At 51.2% G+C, this 19,033-nt stretch overlaps 1 protein-coding gene across 1 annotated transcript in view; it reads right to left on the bottom strand.

Moving 5' to 3' along the window:
* Positions 1–19,033, bottom strand: part of LOC115168411 (FYVE, RhoGEF and PH domain-containing protein 3) — a 203,998-nt gene that overhangs the window by 90,217 nt on the left and 94,748 nt on the right. The gene's annotated exons all lie outside the window — the stretch shown is intronic.

Below are 19,033 nucleotides of genomic sequence, written 5' to 3'. Positions count from 1 at the left end.
GGGTGGTTTATGTTGGGTGGTTTTCCTGTGTTTGTGTTCTGTTTTGCGTTGGAGCCTTGTGTTGGCTCTATTGGGGAGTATTTCTATGTTGGTTTCTGTCTTCCCAATCAGAGACAGCTGTCGCTAGTTGTCTCTGATTGGGATCTCATTTAAGTTCATTTTCCCCCACGCTGTTCGTGGGGAATTGTAGTTTGCACTGTGTTTCGTTTCTCCTGTGAAACTGTCACCATCTGTCGTGTTTGTTGTTTTTTCGTGTACATCATATTTAAATAAAATGATGTGGAGCACGCAACCCGCTGCGTATTGGTCTGACAGTGATTTCGAGATATCTTCCGATGAGGGAGAATACGAGGAACGTGACAGGTATAGTATAACATCTTTGGTAATGAGTGGTGCGGTATAACATCTTTGGTAATGATTGGTGCGGTATAAGATCTTTGGTAATGAGTGGTGTGGTATACATCTTTGGTAATGAGTGGTGTGGTATAACATCTTTGGTAATGAGTGGTATAGTATAACATCTTGGTAATGAGTGGTGCGGTATAAACATCTTTGGTAATGAGTGGTGCGGTATAACATCTTTGGTAATGAGTGGTGCGGTATAACATCTTTGGTAATGAGTGGTGTGGTATAACATCTTTGGTAATGAGTGGTGTGGTATAACATCTTTGGTAATGAGTGGTGTGGTATAACATCTTTGGTAATATGTTGCGGTAACATCTTGGATGTGGTGCTGGTATAACATCTTTGGTAATGAGTGGTGTGGTATAACATCTTGGTAATGAGTGGTGCGGTATAACATCTTTGGTAATGAGTGGTGTGGTATAACATCTTTGGTAATGAGGGGTGGTGCGGTATAACATCTTGGTAATGAGTGGTGCGGTATAACATCTTTGGTAATGAGTGGTGCGGTATAACATCTTTGGTAATGAGTGGTGTGTATAACATCTTTGGTAATGAGTGGTGCGTATAACATCTTGGTAATGAGTGGTGTGGTATAACATCTTTGGTAATGAGTGGTGCGGTATAACATCTTTGGTAATGAGTGGTGCGGTATAACATCTTTGGTAATGAGTGTGTGGTATAACATCTTTGTAATGAGTGGTGTGGTATAACATCTTTGGTAATGAAGTGGTGCGGTATAACATCTTTGGTAATGAGTGGTGTGGTATAACATCTTTGGTATGAGTGGTTGTATAACATCTTTGGTAATGAGTGTGCGGTATAACCTCTAGGGTATACATCTTTGTAATGAGTGGTGTGGTATAAACATCCTTTTGGTAATGAGTGGTGTGGTATAACATCTTTGGTAATGAGTGGTGTGGTATAACATCTTTGGTAATGAGTGGTGCGGTATAACATCTTTGGTAATGAGTGGTGTGGTATAACATCTTTGGTAATGAGTGGTGTGGTATAACATCTTTGGTAATGAGTGGTGCGGTATACATCTTTGAGAACTAGAGAGGGTGTCTGAACCCTAAAAGGGGATATATCCAGTATCACATATCCTTAGTGTCTGAGCTGAAAGAGAGGAGAAGGACAGGGCCATGATGATATATGACTCCTAATATGTGCTGACTATAATAGGATGGGAGAATTGGTCTGCTGTTGTCATAGTGACCTTCAGAGTGAAACACCTTGACGACAGCCAGAACCAGCAGAGCACTGCTGAGCTCAATCTGGACACTCTCAACGCCACAGGACCCCCAACTCAGGATGAGGCCAGGAGTACAGAGCATTCTAACAGGCTCAGCAAGGCCAGACTACACAATCACAGTGTAAAATGTCAGGTTGTAACTTCTCATACCTTAAAAGTCAAGGTGAATCAGGAGATATCTGCAGCGCTCAATCCCAAAGGAATAACACATATAGATTTAGAGCTTTTCTCATTAGTGTTGGGTTCAGGTAGGAAGAGCAACATTTGTAGTAGGCAGATTTGGTGAATGGGGTCCAAAGAGACCATTGGAATCTACAATAAAGGTTTTGCCATGCAGCCAATTAATGATTTCATAAAACCCCATGTAAATTGATAGCAATTCCTTCCCGTAATGAAATGCCATGGTGTATTCATCATTGGTTCAGCACTGACTCAGAGTGGTCATGGCCTGTAGACCGTTTCTTCTCCTTTCAAGGCAGGGTTTGTGATAATTGGAGTTAAAGGCACCATTCAGGCTGTGTTGTAGTGGCCTCTAGTGGTCAAACTGGAGCAGTACAGGCAGAGACAGCACAGGAGAACAGTACCTGTAGGTGCTTTTATTTAACCTTATTCATCCTTTATTTAACTAGGCAAGTCAGTTAAGAACAAATTCTTATTTACAATGACAGCCTACACCGGCCAAACCCGAACGACGCTGGGCCAATTGTGCACCGCCCGATGAGACTCCTAATCACGGCTGGTTGTGATACAGCCTTGTCCTACTGTACGTGAAAACTGACTCATGACTCCCCTTCCTACTATTACAATTTGCATTTTATGTCACATTTAAAATAACCCCATCTATGAAGACCATGATAAGTTGTAGAAGAACATCTGCTAAATGACTCAAATGTAATGTAAGTTATTGAGCAAGTGAGCATGTGAAGGAGAGACCTGGGTAGGTGAAAGAAAGGAAAGGTGAGAAGTTGAAACTGGAAAGGAGGAACACACAGCTTTATCCTTCCCTTGGAGTCAGACACACAGCTGTATCCTTCCCTTGGAGTCAGACACACAGCTTTATCCTTCCCTTGGAGTCAGACACACAGCTTTTATCCGTCCCTTGGAGTCAGATACACAGCTTTATCCTTCCCTTGGAGTCAGACACACAGACAGTCAGCACACAGCTTTAATCCTTCCCTTGGAGTCAGACACACAGCTTTATCCTTCCCTTAGAGTCAGACACACAGCTTTATCCTTCCCTTGGAGTCAGACACACAGCTGTATCCTTCCCTTGGAGTCAGACACACAGCTTTATCCTTCCCTTGGAGTCAGACATACAGCTTTATCCTTCCCTTAGAGTCAGACACACAGCTTTATCCTTCCCTTGGAGTCAGATACACAGCTTTATCCTTCCCTTGGAGTCAGACACACAGCTGTATCCTTCCCTTGGAAATCAGACACACAGCTTATCCTTCCCTAAGGTCAGACACACAGACAGTCAGATACACAGCTTTATCCTTCCCTTGGAAGTCAGACACACAGACAGTCAGATACACAGCTTTATCCTTCCCTTGGAGTCAGACACACAGCTGTATCCTTCCCTTGGAGTCAGACACACAGACAGTCGACACACAGCTTTATCCTTCCCTTGGAGTCAGACACACAAGACAGTCAGATACACAGCTTTATCCTTCCCTTGGAGTCAGACACACAGCTGTATCCTTCCCTTGGAGTCAGATACACAGCTTTATCCTTCCCTTGGAGTCAGACACACAGACAGTCAGACACACAGCTTTATCCTTCCCTTGGAGTCAGACACACAGACAGTCAGATACACAGCTGTATCCTTCCCTTGGAGTCAGACATACAGCTTTATCCTTCCTTGGAGTCAGACACACAGCTTTATCCTTCCCTTGGAGTCAGACACACAGCTGTATCCTTCCCTTGGAGTTAGACACACAGCTTTATCCTTCCCTTGGAGTCAGACATACAGCTTTATCCTTCCCTTGGAGTCAGACACACAGCTTAATCCTTCCCTTAGAGTCAGACACACAGCTTTATCCTTCCTTGGAGTCAGACACACAGCTTTATCCTTCCATTAGAGTCAGACACACAGCTTTATCCTTCCCTTGGAGTCAGACATACAGCTTTATCCTTCCCTTGGAGTCAGACACACAGCTTAATCCTTCCCTTAGAGTCAGACACACAGCTGTATCCTTCCCTTGGAGTCAGACACACAGCTTTATCCTTCCATTGGAGTCAGACACACAGCTTTGTCCTTCCCTTGGAGTCAGATACACAGCTTTATCCTTTCCCTTGGAGTCAGACACACAGACAGTCAGATACACAGCTTTATCCTTCCCTTGGAGTCAGACACACAGCTGTATCCTTCCCTTGGAGTCAGATACACAGCTTTATCCTTCCCTTGGAGTCAGACACACAGCGGTATCCTTCCCTTGGAGTCAGATACACAGCTTTATCCTTCCCTTGGAGTCAGAACACAGCTGTATCCTTCCCTTAGAGTCGACACACAGCTTTATCCCTCCCTTGGAGTCAGATACACAGCTTTATCCTTCCCTTGGAGTCAGACACACAGCTGTATCCTTCCCTTGGAGTCAGATACACAGCTTTATCCTTCCCTTGGAGTCAGACACACAGACAGTCAGACACACAGCTTTATCCTTCCCTTGGAATCAGAACACACAGCTTATCCTTCCCTTAGAGTCAGACACACAGACAGTCAGATACACAGCTTTATCCTTCCCTTGGAGTCAGACACACAGACAGTCAGATACACAGCTTTATCCTTCCCTTGGAGTCAGACACACAGCTGTATCCTTCCCTTGGAGTCAGACACACAGACAGTCAGACACACAGCTTTATCCTTCCCTTGGAGTCAGACACACAGCTTTATCCTTCCCTTGGAGTCAGACATACAGCTTTATCCTTCCCTTGGAGTCAGATACACAGCTTTATCCTTCCCTTGGAGTCAGACACACAGACAGTCAGATACACAGCATATCCTCCCTTGGAGTCAGACACACAGCTGTATCCTTCCCTTGGAGTCAGATACACAGCTTTATCCTTCCCTTGGAGTCAGACACACAGACAGTCAGACACACAGCTTTATCCTTCCCTTGGAGTCAGACACACAGACAGTCAGATACACAGCTTATCCTTCCCTTGGAGTCAGACACACAGACAGTCAGATACACAGCTTTATCCTTCCCTTGGAGTCAGACACACAGCTGTATCCTTCCCTTGGAGTCAGATACACAGCTTTATCCTTCCCTTGGAGTCAGACACACAGACAGTCAGATACACAGCTTTATCCTTCCCTTGGAGTCAGACACACAGACAGTCAATACACAGCTTTATCCTTCCCTTGGAGTCAGTCACACAGCTGTATCCTTCCCTTGGAGTCAGACACACAGACAGTCAGACACACAGCTTTATCCTTCCCTTGGAGTCCAGACACACAGCTTTATCCTTCCCTTGGAGTCAGACATACAGCTTTAACCTTCCCTTGGAGTCAGATACACAGCTTTATCCTTCCCTTGGAGTCAGACACACAGACAGTCAGATACACAGCTTTATCCTTCCCTTGGAGTCAGACACACAGCTGTATCCTTCCCTTGGAGTCAGATACACAGCTTTATCCTTCCCTTGGAGTCAGACACACAGACAGTCAGACACACAGCTTTATCCTTCCCTTGGAGTCAGACACACAGACAGTCAGATACACAGCTTTATCCTTCCCTTGGAGTCAGACACACAGACAGTCAGATACACAGCTTTATCCTTCCCTTGGAGTCAGACACACAGCTGTATCCTTCCCTTGGAGTCAGACACACAGCTTTATCCTTCCCTTGGAGTCAGACACACAGACAGTCAGATACACAGCTTTATCCTTCCCTTGGAGTCAGACACACAGACAGTCAGATACACAGCTTTATCCTTCCCTTGGAGTCAGACACACAGCTGTATCCTTCCCTTGGAGTCAGACATACAGCTTTAACCTTCCCTTGGAGTCAGATACACAGCTTTATCCTTCCCTTGGAGTCAGACCACAGACAGTCAGATACACAGCTTTATCCTTCCCTTGGAGTCAGACACACAGCTGTATCCTTCCCTTGGAGTCAGATACAAGCTTTATTCCTTCCCTTGGAGTCAGACACACAGACAGTCAGACACACAGCTTTATCCTTCCCTTGGAGTCAGACACACAGACAGTCAGATACACAGCTTTATCCTTCCCTTGGAGTCAGACACACAGACAGTCAGATACACAGCTTTATCCTTCCCTTGAGTCAGACACACAGCTGTATCCTTCCCTTGGAGTCAGATACACAGCTTTATATCCTTCCCTTGGAGTCAGACACACAGACAGTCAGATACACAGCTTTATCCTTCCCTTGGAGTCAGACACACAGACAGTCAGATACACAGCTTTATCCTTCCCTTGGAGTCAGACACACAGCTGTATCCTTCCCTTGGAGTCAGACACACAGACAGTCAGACACACAGCTTATATCCTTCCCTTGGAGTCAGACACACAGCTTTTATATCCTTCCCTTAGAGTCAGACACACAAACAGTCAGATACACAGCTTATCCTTCCCTTGGGAGTCAGACACACAGACAGTCAGACCACCAGCTTTATCCTTCCCTTGGAGTCAGACACACCAGCTTTATCCTTCCCTTGGAGTCAGACACACAGACAGTCAGACACACAGACAGTCAGACACACAGACAGACAGACACACAGACAGACACACAGACAGTCAGACACACAGACAGACAGACACACAGACAGTCAGAACACACAGACAGTCAGACACACAGACAGTCAGACACACAGACAGTCCAGACACACAGATAGTCAGACACACAGACCGTCAGACAACACGACAGTCAGACACACAGACAGTCAGACACACAGACAGTCAGACAGACCAAATCAAATAACATTTTATTCCTCACAGGATTCGTAAACAACAGCTGTGGACCAACAGTGAAATGCTTACTTACCAGCACTAATAACTCACGTCAGACAACACAGCAAAAAAAAATTATATGTCTGCAATTCACTTCATTTAATCAATTTCTTGAGCGCTTCAAATTCAGATTGCTCATTAACATGCCACAGACAATATAGAGGAGGAAAGATAAACAAACAGACTATATGGAGTCATTCCACAAAGCCATACAGAGACAGTTAATAATTTCCATAAGTACAACTGTAACAATGAACTAGTGTTAACAACTGTTTACTGTAGAGGAGGATTCCCAGGGTTAACAACTGTTTACTATAGAGGAGGATTCCCAGGGTTAACAACTGTTTACTGTAGAGGAGGATTCCCAGGGTTAACAACTGTTTACTGTAGAGGAGGATTCCCAGGGTTAACAACTGTTTACTGTAGAGGAGGATTCCCAGGGTTAACAACTGTTTACTGTAGAGGAGGATTCCCAGGGTTAACAACTGTTTACTGTAGAGGAGGATTCCCAGGGTTAACAACTGTTTACTGTAGAGGAGGATTCCCAGGGTTAACAACTGTTTACTGTAGAGGAGGATTCCCAGGGTTAACAACTGTTTACTGTAGAGGAGGATTCCCAGGGTTAACAACTGTTTACTGTAGAGGAGGATTCCCAGGGTTAACAACTGTTTATTTTATTTTGGTACATAAAAAGGCTGTAAAAACACCAGCAAATCAGCTCCAAATTACAGTATTTAATTTTGGAAATCCATTCCAAAGTATTCCTACGCATAATAGAGAGATATATGTGATCGTATACAAATGTAAGCGAGGTCTGAAATGATTGTTTGAGTCAAATATTATATATTTTTGGGCTTCTTGCAGGTCAATTTGCAGTCTACAAATTATTTGTAATTAATGTTCAGGCAACCTGATCATCCACTCAAGAAAAAAATGTGTTAATATCTACAGAATCTAGTGGTTTCCAGTGTGGTCTCCTCACTCTTCTTTCTTTGCCTCTGTATGATAAGCCAATAGGGAGCCTACAGGGTTCTTAAGATAACAACACATTCCATTCATAAAGCCTTCCTCTCAAACCCAGCATGACGCTAAGAAACCAAAGCTCTGCTGATACCAACACACACCCTTCCCAGTCCCTCTCTCCTGTACCCTCGTTCTCCTCTTCCCCCTTCCTCCTCCCCTCCTCTCCTGTACCCCTCGTTCTCCTCTTCCCCTTCCTCCTCTCCCCTCTCTCCTGTACCCCTCGTTCTCCTCTTCCCCTTGCTCCTCCCCTCTCTCCTGTACCCCCTCGTTCTCCTCTTTCCCCCTTCCTCCTCCCCTCTCTCCTGTACCCCTCATTCTCCTCTTCCCCCTTCCTCCTCCTCCTTCTCCTGTACCCCTCGTTCTCCCTCATCCCCCTTCCTCCTCCCCTCGCTCCTGTACCCCTCGTTCTCCTCTTTTCCCCCTTCCTCCTCCCCTCTCTCCTGTACCCCTCGTTCTCCTCTATTCCCCCTTCCTCCTCCCCTCTCTCCTGTACCCCTCGTTCTCCTCTTCCCCCTTCTCCTCTTCCCCCTTCCTCCTCCCCTCTCTCCTGTACCCCCTCGTCTCCTCTTCCCCCTTCCTCCTCCCCTCTCTCCTGTACCCCTCGTTTCTCCTCTTCCCCCTTCCTCCTCCCCTCTATCCTGTACCCCTCCGTTCTCCTCTCTCCCCCTTCCTCCTCCCCCTCTCCTGTACCCCTCGTTCTCCTCTTCCCCCTTCCTCCTCCCCTCTCTCCTGTACCCCTCGTTCTCCTCTTCCCCCTTCCTCCTCCCCCTCTCCGTACCCCTCGTTCTCCTCATCCCCCTTCCCCTCCCCTCCTCCTGTACCCCTCGTTCTCCTCTTCCCCTTCCTCCTCCCCTCTCTCTGTACCCCCGTTCTCCTCTCTTCCCCCTTCCTCCTCCCCTCTCTCCTGTACCCCTCGTTCTCCTCTTCCCCCTTCCTCCTCCCCCTCTCTGTACCCCTCGTTCTCCCTTCCCCCTTCCTCCCCCCTCTCTCCTGTCCCCTCGTTCTCCTCTTCCCCCTTCCTCCTCCCCCCTCTCCTGTACCCCTCGTTCTCCTCTTCCCCCCTCCTCCTCCCCTCTCTCCTGTACCCCTCGTTCTCCTCTTCCCCCTTCCTCCTCCCCTCTCTCCTGTACCCCTCGTTCTCCTCTTCCCCCTTCCTCCTCCCCTCTCTCCTGTACCCCTCGTTCTCCTCTCCCCCTTCCTCCTCCCCTCTCTCCTGTACACCTCGTTCTCCTCTTCCCCCTTGCTCCTCCCCTCTCCTCCTGTACCCCCTCGTTCTCCTCTTCCCCCTTCCTCCTCCCCTCTCTCCTGTACCCCTCGTTCTCCTCTTCCCCCTTCCTCCTCCCCTCATCTCCTGTACCCCTCGTTCTCCTCTTCCCCCTTCCTCCTCCCCCTTCTCCTGTACCCCATCGTTCTCCTCCTTCCCCCTTCCTCCTCCCCTCTCTCCAGTACACCCTCGTTCTCCTCTTTCCCCCTTCCTCCTCCCCTCTCTCCTGTACCCCTCGTTCCCCTCCCCTTCCTCCTCCCCTCTCTCCTCTCCCCCTCGTTCTCCTCTTCCCCCTCCTCCTCCGCTCTCTCCTGTACCCCTCGTTCTCCTCTTCCCCCTTCCTCCTCCCCTCCCTCTCCTGTACCCCTCGTTCTCCTCTTCCCCCTTCCTCCTCCTCCTCTCTCCTGTACACCTCGTTCTCCTCTTCCCCCTTCCTCCTCCCCTCTCTCCTGTACCCCTCGTTCCCCTCTTCCCCCTTCCTCCTCCTCCCTCTCTCTCCTGTACCCCTCGTTCTCCTCTTCCCCCTTCCTCCTCCCCTCTCTCCTGTACCCCTCGTTCTCCCTTCCCCCTTCCTCCTCCCCTCTCTCCTGTACCCCTCGTTCTCCTCTTCGCCCTTCCTCCTCCCCTCTCTCCTGTACCCCTCGTTCTCCTCTTCTCCCTTCCTCCTCCCCTCTCTCCTGTACCCCTCGTTCTCCCTCTTCCCCTTCCCCTCCTCCCCTCTCTCCTGTACCCCTCGTTCTCCTCTTCCCCCTTCCTTCCTCCCCTCTCTCCTGTACCCCTCGTTCTCCTCTTCCCCCTTCCTCCTCCCTCCCCTCTCTCCTGTACCCCTCGTTCTCCTCTTCCCCCTTCCTCCTCCCCTCTCTCTCCCTGGACCCCTCGTTCTCCTCTTCCCCCTTCCTCCTCCCCTCTCCCTGTACCCCTCGTTCTCCTCTTCCCCCTTCCCTCCCCCCCTCTCCTGTACCCCTCGTTCTCCTCTTCCCCCTCCCCTCCCCTCCCCTGTACCCCTCGTTCTCCTCTTCCCCCTTCCTCCCCCCCCTCTCCTGTACCCCTCGTTCTCCTCTTCCCCCTTCCTCCTCCCCCTCTCTCCTGTACCCCCCTCGTTCTCCTCTTCCCCCTTCCCCTCCTCCCCCCTCCCCCCTCCCCCCCCCCCCCCCTCTCCTGTACCCCTCGTTCTCCTCTTCCCCCTTCCTTCCTCCCCCCTCTCTCTCCTGTACCCCCTCGTTCTCCTCTTCCCCCTTCCTCCTCCCCTCTCTCCTGTACCCCCCTCGTTCTCCTCTTCCCCCTTCCCCCTCTCTCCTGTACCCCCCGTTCTCCTCTCTCCCCCTTGCTCCTCCCCTCTCTCCTGTACCCCTCGTTCTCCTCTTCCCCCTTCCTCCCCCTCTCTCCTGTACCCCTCGTTCTCCTCTTCCTCCCCCTTCCTCCTCCCTCTCTCCTGTACCCCTCGTTCTCCTCTTCCCCTCCTCCTCCTCCTCCCCTCTCTCCTGTACCCCTCGTTCTCCTCTTCCCCCTTCCTCCTCCCTCCTCTCTCCTGTACCCCTCGTTCTCCTCTTCCCCCTTCCTCCTCCCCTCTCCCTGTACCCCTCGTTCTCCTCTTCCCCCTTCTCCTCCCCCTCTCTCCTGTACCCCCGTTCTCCTCTTCCCCCTTCCTCCTCCCCTCTCCCCCGTACCCCTCGTTCTCTCCTCTCCCCCCTTCCTCCTCCCCTCTCTCCTGTACCCCTCGTTCTCCTCTTCCCCCCTTCCTCCTCCCCTCTCTCCTGTACACCTCGTTCTCCTCTTCCCCCCTTCCCCTCCCCTCTCTCCTGTACCCCTCGTTCTCCTGTTCCCCCTTCCTCCTCCCCTCTCCTAGTCGCCGTACCCCTCGGTCTCCGCTATTCCCCCCTTCCCTCCGCCCTCTCATCCTCCTGTACCCCTCGTTCTCCTCTTCGCCCTTCCTCCGCCCCTCTCTCGCCTGTACCCCCCTCGTTCTCCTCTTCGCCCTTCCTTCCCTCCTCCTCTCGAGCTCCTGTACCCCTCGTTCTCCTCTTCCCCCGTCCTCCTCCCCCCTCTCCTCCTGTACCCCTCGTTCTCCTCTTCCCCCTTCTCCTCCCCTCTCTCCTGTACCCCTCGTTCTCCTCTTCCCCCTTCCTCCTCCCCTCTCTCCTTGCCCCTCGTTCTCCTCTTCCCGTGCGTCCTCCCCCGCTCTCCTGTACCCCTCGTGTCTCCTCTTTCCCCTTCCCCTCCCCTCCTCCTGTACCCCTCGTTCTCCTCTTCCCCCCTTCCTCCTTCCCTCTCTCCTGTCCCCCTCGTCCCCCTCTTCCCCCTTCCTCCTCCTCCCCTCTCCTCCTGTACCCCTCGTTCTCCTCTTCCCCCTTCCTCCTCCCCTCTCTCCTGTACCCCTCGTTCTCCTCTTCCCCCTTCCTCCTCCCCTCTCTCCTGTACCCCTCGTTTCTCCTCTTCCCCCCCCTTCTCCTCCCCCTCTCTCCTGTACCCCTCGTTCTCCTCTTTCCCCCTTCCTCCTCCCCTCTCTCCTGTACCCCTCGTTCTCCTCTTCCCCCTTCCTCCTCCCCTCTCTCCTGTACCCCTCGTTCTCCTCTTCCCCCTTCCTCCTCCCCTCTCTCCTGTACCCCCTCGTTCTCCTCTTCCCCCTTCCTCCTCCCCTCTCTCCTGTACACCTCGTTCTCCTCCCTTCCCCCTTCCTCCTCCCCTCTCTCCTGTACCCCTCGTTCTCTCTGTTCCCCCCCTTCCTCCTCCCCTCTCTCCTGTACCCCTCGTTCTCCTCTTCCCCCTTCCTCCTCCCCTCTCTCCTGTACCCCTCGTTCTCCTCTTCGCCCTTCCTCCTCCCCTCTCTCCTGTACCCCTCGTTCTCCTCTTCTTCCCCTTCCTCCTCCCCTCTCTCCTGTACCCCTCGTTCTCCTCTTCCCCTTCCTCCTCCCCTCTCTCCTGTACCCCTCGTCTCCCTCTTCCCCCTTCCTCCTCCCCTCTCTCCTGTACCCCTCGTTCGCCTCTTCCCCTTCCTCCTCCCCTCTCTCCTGTACCCCGTCGTTCTCCTCTTCCCCTTCCTCCTCCCCTCTCTCCTGTACCCCCTCGTTCTCCTCTTCCCCCTTCCTCCTCCCCTCATCTCCTGTACCCCTCGTTCTCCTCTTCCCCCTTCCTCCTCCCCTCTCTCCTGTACCCCTCGTTCTCCTGTTCCCCCTTCCTCCTCCCCTCTCTCCTGTACCCCTCGTTCTCCTCTTCCCCCTTCCTCCTCCCCTCATCTCCTGACCCCTCTCTCGGTCCCTTCGTCCTCCCCTTTCCTCCTCCCCTCTCTCCTGTACCCCTCGTTCTCCTCTTCGCCCTTTCCTCCTCCTCTCCTCCTGTACCCCTCCGTTCTCCTCTTCTCCTCCCTTCCGCCTCACCTCTTCTCCGGTACCCCTCGTTCTCCTCTTCCCCCGTCCTCACTCCTCCCTCCCTCTCCTCCTGTACCCCTTCGTTCTACCTCTTACCCCCTTCCTTCTCTCCCCTCTCTCCGGTACCCCTCGTTCTCCGCTGCCCCCTTCCTCCTCCCCTCTCTCCTGTACCTCCTCGTTCTCCTCTTCCCCCTTGCCTCCATCCCCTCCTCTCCTGTTAAATCCCTCGTCGTTCCTCTTCCCCCTTCCTTCCCTCCCCTCTCTCCTGTACCCCTCGTTCTCCTCTTCCCCAGTCCTCCTCCCTCCTCCTCCTGTACCCACTCGTTCTCCTCTTCCCCATCCCCTCGCTCCTGTACCCCTCGTTCTCACTCTTCCCCCTCCTTAACCTCCTCCCCCCCTCTGCCTGTACCCCCTCGTTCTTCCTCCTCTTCTCCCCCTTCCCTCCTCCCCTCTCCTCTCCTGTACCCCTCGTTCTCCTCTTCCGTCGCCCTTCCTCCTCACCCTCTTCCTGTACCCTCGTCTCCCCCTCTTCCCCCTTCCTCCGCCCCTCGCTCCTGTACCCCTCGTTCTCCTCTTCCCCCTTCCTCCTACCCCTCGCTCCTGTACCCTCGTTCTCCCTCTTCTCCCCCTTCCGCCGCCCCTCGCCTCCTGTACCCCTCGTTCCCCTCTTCCCCCTTCCTCCTCCCCCTCTCTCCGGTACCCCCTCGTTCTCCTCTTCCCCTTCCTCCTCCCTCTCTCCTGTAACCCCTCGTTCGCGCTCATCCCCGTCCTCCTCCCCTCGCTCTCCTGTACCCCTTACGTTCTCCTCTTCCCCCTTCCTCTCCCCTCCCCCCTCGTCTCCCCTTCTTCCCTCCTCCCCCTCTCCATCTGTACCCCTCGTTCTCCTCTCCCCCCTTACCTCCTCCCCTCGCTCCTGTACCCCTCGTTCCTCGTCTTCCCCCTTCCTCCTCCCCCTCGTCTCCTGTACCCTCGTTCTCCGCTTCCCCCTTCCTACTCCTCCCGCTCTCCTGTAACCCCTCGTTCACTCCTCTTCCCCCTTCCTCCTCCCCTCTCTCCTGTAACCCCTCGTTCTCGCCTCTTCCCCCTTCCGCCTCCCCTCTCTCCTGTACCCCTCGTTCTCCTCTTCCCCCTTCCTCCTCCCCTCTCTCCTGTACCCCTCGTTCTCCTCTTCCCCCTTCCTCCTCCCCTCTCTCCTGTACCCCTCGTTCCTCCCTCTCCCCCTTCCTCTCCCCTCTCTCCTGTACCCCTCGTTCTCCTCTTCCCCCTTCCTCCTCCCTCTCTCCTGTACCCCTCGTTCTCCTCTTCCCCCTTCCTCCTCCCCTCTCTCCTGTACCCCTCGTTCTCCTCTTCCCCCTTCCTCCTCCCCGCTCTCCTGTACCCCTCGTTCTCCTCTTCCCCCTTCCTCCTCCCCTCTCTCCTGTACCCCTCGTTCTCCTCTTCCCCCTTCCTCCTCCCCTCTCTCCTGTACCCCTCGTTCTCCTCTTCCCCCTTCCTCCTCCCCTCTCTCCTGTACCCCTCGTTCTCCTCTTCCCCCTTCCTCCTCCCCTCTCTCCTGTACCCCTCGTTCTCCTTCTCCCCCTTCTCCCTCCCCCTCTCCTGAACCCTCGTTCTCCTCTTCCCCCTTCCTCCTCCCCTCTCTCCTGTACCCCTCGTTCTCCTCTTCCCCCTTCCTCCTCCCCTCTCTCCTTACCCCTCGTTCTCCTCTTCCCCCTTCCTCCTCCCCTCTCTCCTGTACCCCTCGTTCTCCTCTTCCCCCTTCCTCCTCCCCTCTCCCTGTACCCCTCGTTCTCCTCTTCCCCCTTCCTCCTCCCCCTCTCTCCTGTACCCCTCGTTCTCCTCTTCCCCCTTCCTCCTCCCCTCTCTCCTGTACCCCTCGTTCTCCTCTTCGCCCCTTCCTCCTCCCCTCTCTCCTGTACCCCTCGTTCTCCTCTTCGCCCTTCCTCCTCCCCTCTCTCCTGTACCCCCTCGTTCTCCTCTTCCCCCTTTCCTCCTCCCCTCTCTCCTGTACCCCTCGTTCTCCTCTTCCCCCTTCCTCCTCCCCTCTCTCCTGTACCCCTCGTTCTCCTCTTCCCCCTTCCTCCTCCCCTCTCTCCTGTACCCCTCGTTCTCCTCTTCCCCCTTCCTCCTCCCCTCTCTCCTGTACCCTCATTCTCCTCTTCCCCCTTCCTCCTCCCCTCTCTCCTGTACCCCTCATTCTCCTCTTCCCCCTTCCTCCTCCCCTCTCTCCTGTACCCCTCGTTCTCCTCATCCCCCTTGCTCCTCCCCTCTCTCTCCTGCCACAGTGAGTTTGTATAATTCCCTGAGAGTGTGCAAACAGTCTAGCTATTTAGTGTGGAGAGAAATGGTGACAGGCTTGAACTGGTGCTACAGAGAAGATGAATGTCTTTGGTTTCCAGCAGACTGAAATGACCTGAGGGCTGAGGCCATGGTATTAGCTTAGCGTAGCCAGTATGTATGGAGGGTCGAGCCTAGTTCAGTATGTACAAGAATGTAAAGAATGTGTTAAAAGTGTTAGGTTTCATTGGCTAGGCTATCTATTCGTGTAGAAGAAGCGTGTTGTGTACAGAGTGAGGAAGAGCAGTATAAATGGTGGAGAGACAACAGAACCCAGGGCCAGGGCTGAATACACAGAGGGGAGAGCATGAAGACAGGGCCAGGGCTGAATACACAGAGGGGAGAGCATGAAGACAGGGCCAGGGCTGAATACACAGAGGGGAGAGCATGAAGACAGGGCCAGGGCTGAATACACAGAGGGGAGAGCATGAAGACAGGGCCAGGGCTGAATACACAGAGGGGAGAGCATGAAGACAGGGCCAGGGCTGAATACACAGAGGGGAGAGCATGAAGACAGGGCCAGGGCTGAATACACAGAGGGGAGAGCATGAAGACAGGGCCAGGGCTGAATACACAGAGGGGAGAGCATGAAGACAGGGCCAGGGCTGAATACACAGAGGGGAGAGCATGAAGACAGGGCCAGGGCTGAATACACAGAGGGGAGAGCATGAAAGATTCAACACAGACTCTCTTTGTTGGCTACAAACAGCAGCACTGAGACTTCATTTATTACTTGTTTTATGGCCTACATCAGGTGAGCGTGAGTGTGTGTGTGTGTGTGTGTGTGTAGCCTTGTGCATATGATTAAGCGGGTGTGAGAGAGCACGTGTATGTTGTTAGAACACATTGTTCTTGACCTCCACAGCAGTCTAACACAGGTGCTTCCTTGTTCTCTCTTCCACCCCTGACCGACCAACCGCCTCCTCCATCTCTGTCTCACTCCCTCTCTTTCTCCCTTTACATCTCAGTCTCTACTCTCCCCTCATCCTCTTCTCTCCAACCTACCTGGTTTACACTTACAGTTGAAGTCGGAAGTTTACATACACTTGGAGTCATTAAAACTCGTTTTTCAACCACTCCACAAATTTCTTGTTAACAAACTATAGTTTTGGCAAGTCGGTTAGGACATCTACTTTGTGCCTTTAAGAGTACATAGTTATCCTGTATATTAAGAGTACATAGTTATCCTGTATATTAAGAGTACATAGTTATCCTGTATATTAAGAGTACATAGTTATCCTGTATATTAAGAGTACATAGTTATCCTGTATATTAAGAGTACATAGTTATCCTGTATATTAAGAGTGCAGCGACTGCAATGACAAGGCATAATGTTACTTTGATAATTTTTTTTCGGCTGGAGGAGGTCTTGCAGATCTACAGTTGAAGTAGGAAGTTTACATACACTTAGGTTGGAGTCATTTAAATTCATTTTTCAACCACTCCACAAATTTATTGTTAACAAACTATAGTTTTGGCAAGCCGGTTAGGACATCTACTTCGTGCATGACTGTCATAAACTTCGTAGTCTGAAGAGGAGAAATCATCGGACCAATATGCAGCGGGTATATTGCTCATCTTCGATTTATTGAAGGTAACCACACTTAAACAAAATAACGACGATAACAGTCCAGTAAGGTGCACAGACTAAACCGGAAACAACCACCCACAAACACAAGTGAAAACAAACACACTTAAATATGGCCTCCAATTAGAGACAACGACAACCAGCTGCCTCTAATTGGAGGTCATTGAAAAAACACAACATAGAAATAGAAAACTAGAAAAACCACATACAAATAGAAAACATAGAACATAAACCAAAACCCCGAAACAGACTAAACAAACACCCCCTGCCACGCCCTGACCAAACTACAATAACAAATAACACCTTATACTCGTCAGGACGTGACAATGACACAAGTCATTTTTCAAACAATTGTTTACAGATAGATTATTTCACTTATAATTCACTTTATTACAATTCCAGTGGGTCAGAAGTTTACATACACAAAGTTGACTGCGCCTTTAAACAGCTTGGACAATTCCAGAAAATGATGTCATGGCTTTAGAAGCTTCTGATAGGCAAATCAACATAATTTGAGTCAATTGAAAGTGTACCTGTGGATGTATTTCAAGGCCTACCTTCAAACTCAGGGCCTCTTTGCTTCACATTATAGAAAAATCAAAAGAAATCAGCCAAGAAAAAATTGTAGACCTCCACAAGTCTGGTTCATCCTTGGGAGCAATTTCCAAACGCCTGAAGGTACCACGTTCATCTGTACAAACAACAGTATGCAAGTATAAACACCATGGGACCACGCAGTCGTCATACCGCTCAGGAAGGAGACGCGTTCTGTCTCCTAGAGATGAACGTACTTTGGTGGAAAAAGTGCAAATCAATCCCAGAACAAGAGCAAAGGATCTTGTGAAGATGCTGGAGGAAACAGGTACAAAAGTATCTATATCCACAGTAAAACGAGTCCTATATCGACATAACCTGAAAGACCGCTCAGCAAGGAAGAAGCCACTGCTCCAAAACTGCCATAAAAAATGCCAGACTATGGTTTACAACTGCACATGGGGACAAAGATCGTACTTTTTGTAGAAATGTCCTCTGGTCTGATGAAACAAAAATAGAACTGTTTGGCCATTATGACCATCGTTATGTTTGGAGGAAAAATGGGGATGCTTGCAAGCCGAAGAACACCCAACCGTGAAGCACGGTGTCACGGTTGTCGTCGGTGAAGGAGGACCAAAACGCAGCAGGTATGTGCAGGCTCATCTTGACTTTTATTAACTATCAAAATGAACACCAAAATAACAAACAGAAATACGATCGACAAAAAACAGTCTGGTAAGGCACAAGGCTAAACACAGAACAATCTCCCACAATAGACAAACAAACACACCCAACTAATATAGGACTTCCAATCAAAGGCAACACCAAACAGCTGCCTTCAATTGGAAGTCCACCCCAATTAACACAACATAGAAAACACATAAACATAGACCATCAACCAAAAACCCGGAAATACTAAATCAAACACCCTTTAAACAAACACACCACCCTGAACCACATAAAACAAATACCCTCTGCCACGTCCTGACCAAACTACAATACTAATTAACCCTTATACTGGCCAGGACGTGACACACGGGGGTGGCAGCATCATCGGGTGGGGGTGCTTTGCTGCAGGAGGGACTGGTGCACTTCACAAAATAGATGGCATCATGAGGAGAAAAATCATGTGGATATATTGAAGCAACATGTCAAGACATCAGTCAGGAAGTTAAAGCTTGGTCACAAATGGGTCTTCCAAATGGACAATGACCCCAAACATACTTCCAAAGTTGTGGCAAAATGGCTTAAGGACGACAAAGTCAAGGTATTGGAGTGGCCATCACATAGCCCTGACCTCAATCCTATAGAAAATTTGTGGGCAGGACCGAAAAAGCGTGTGCGAGCAAGGAGGCCTACAAACCTGACTCAGTTACTTCCGAATTTTGGCCCATTCCTCCTGACAGAGCTGGTGTAACTGAGTAGCCCTCTACTTTTTTATTTTCAAGGCACAAACACCAGTGAATGGAGGACAGCACCTGGTTTTGTTCTCTGCCCCCAAGCACTACCTCTGCCCCCAGTACTGGCTGTTCACCAGCCTCACGCACTACCTCTGCCCCCAGTACTGGCTGTTCACTAGCCTCAAGCACTACCTCTGCCCCCAGTACTGGCTGTTCACCAGCCTCAAGCACTACCTCTGCCCCCAGTACTGGCTGTTCACCAGCCTCAAGCACTACCTCTGCCCCCAGTACTGGCTGTTCACCAGCCTCAAGCACTACCTCTGCCCCCAGTACTGGCTGTTCACCAGCCTCAAGCACTACCTCTGCCCCCAGTACTGGCTGTTCACCAGCCTCAAGCACTACCTCTGCCCCCAGTACTGGCTGTTCACCAGCCTCAAGCACTACCTCTGCCCCCAGTACTGGCTGTTCACCAGCCTCAAGCACTACCTCTGCCCCCAGTACTGGCTGTTGATCGTCCCCCAGCCATTACCCACACTGAGTTGCAGTGTAAAATTAGAAACAATCTCCATGCAGGACCTGGGAAGCTCTATCCTGGGCCCACCTCCAATACCTACTCCACTAGCTTGCTTCTTACCGATGCCACAGAGCAGCAGCAGCAGTAGTAGCAGGGGTGTGAGACGAGAGAAAAGAGCTGCAGACTCATTCCTTGACACATCACTCTCAAAGGCATTGCAAATGATTGAAGACATATCTCAAGATCTGGAGAACGTCATGCACCAAGTCACCAGCTTGTCCCAGAGATAAATAATACAAATCATTTCAGACTTTACTCTGATCCCCTTTCCTCTCTTCTGTTGTCCTCTTTCCTCCTCTTCTTACCATGCACATTGCTC

This window comes from Salmo trutta, chromosome 30 (assembly GCF_901001165.1).
Source record: "Salmo trutta chromosome 30, fSalTru1.1, whole genome shotgun sequence".
Taxonomy (NCBI): Eukaryota; Metazoa; Chordata; class Actinopteri; order Salmoniformes; family Salmonidae; genus Salmo; species Salmo trutta.
The sequence above is the reverse complement of the archived record's forward strand: the minus strand, read 5'-3'. Positions and strand labels throughout refer to the sequence as shown.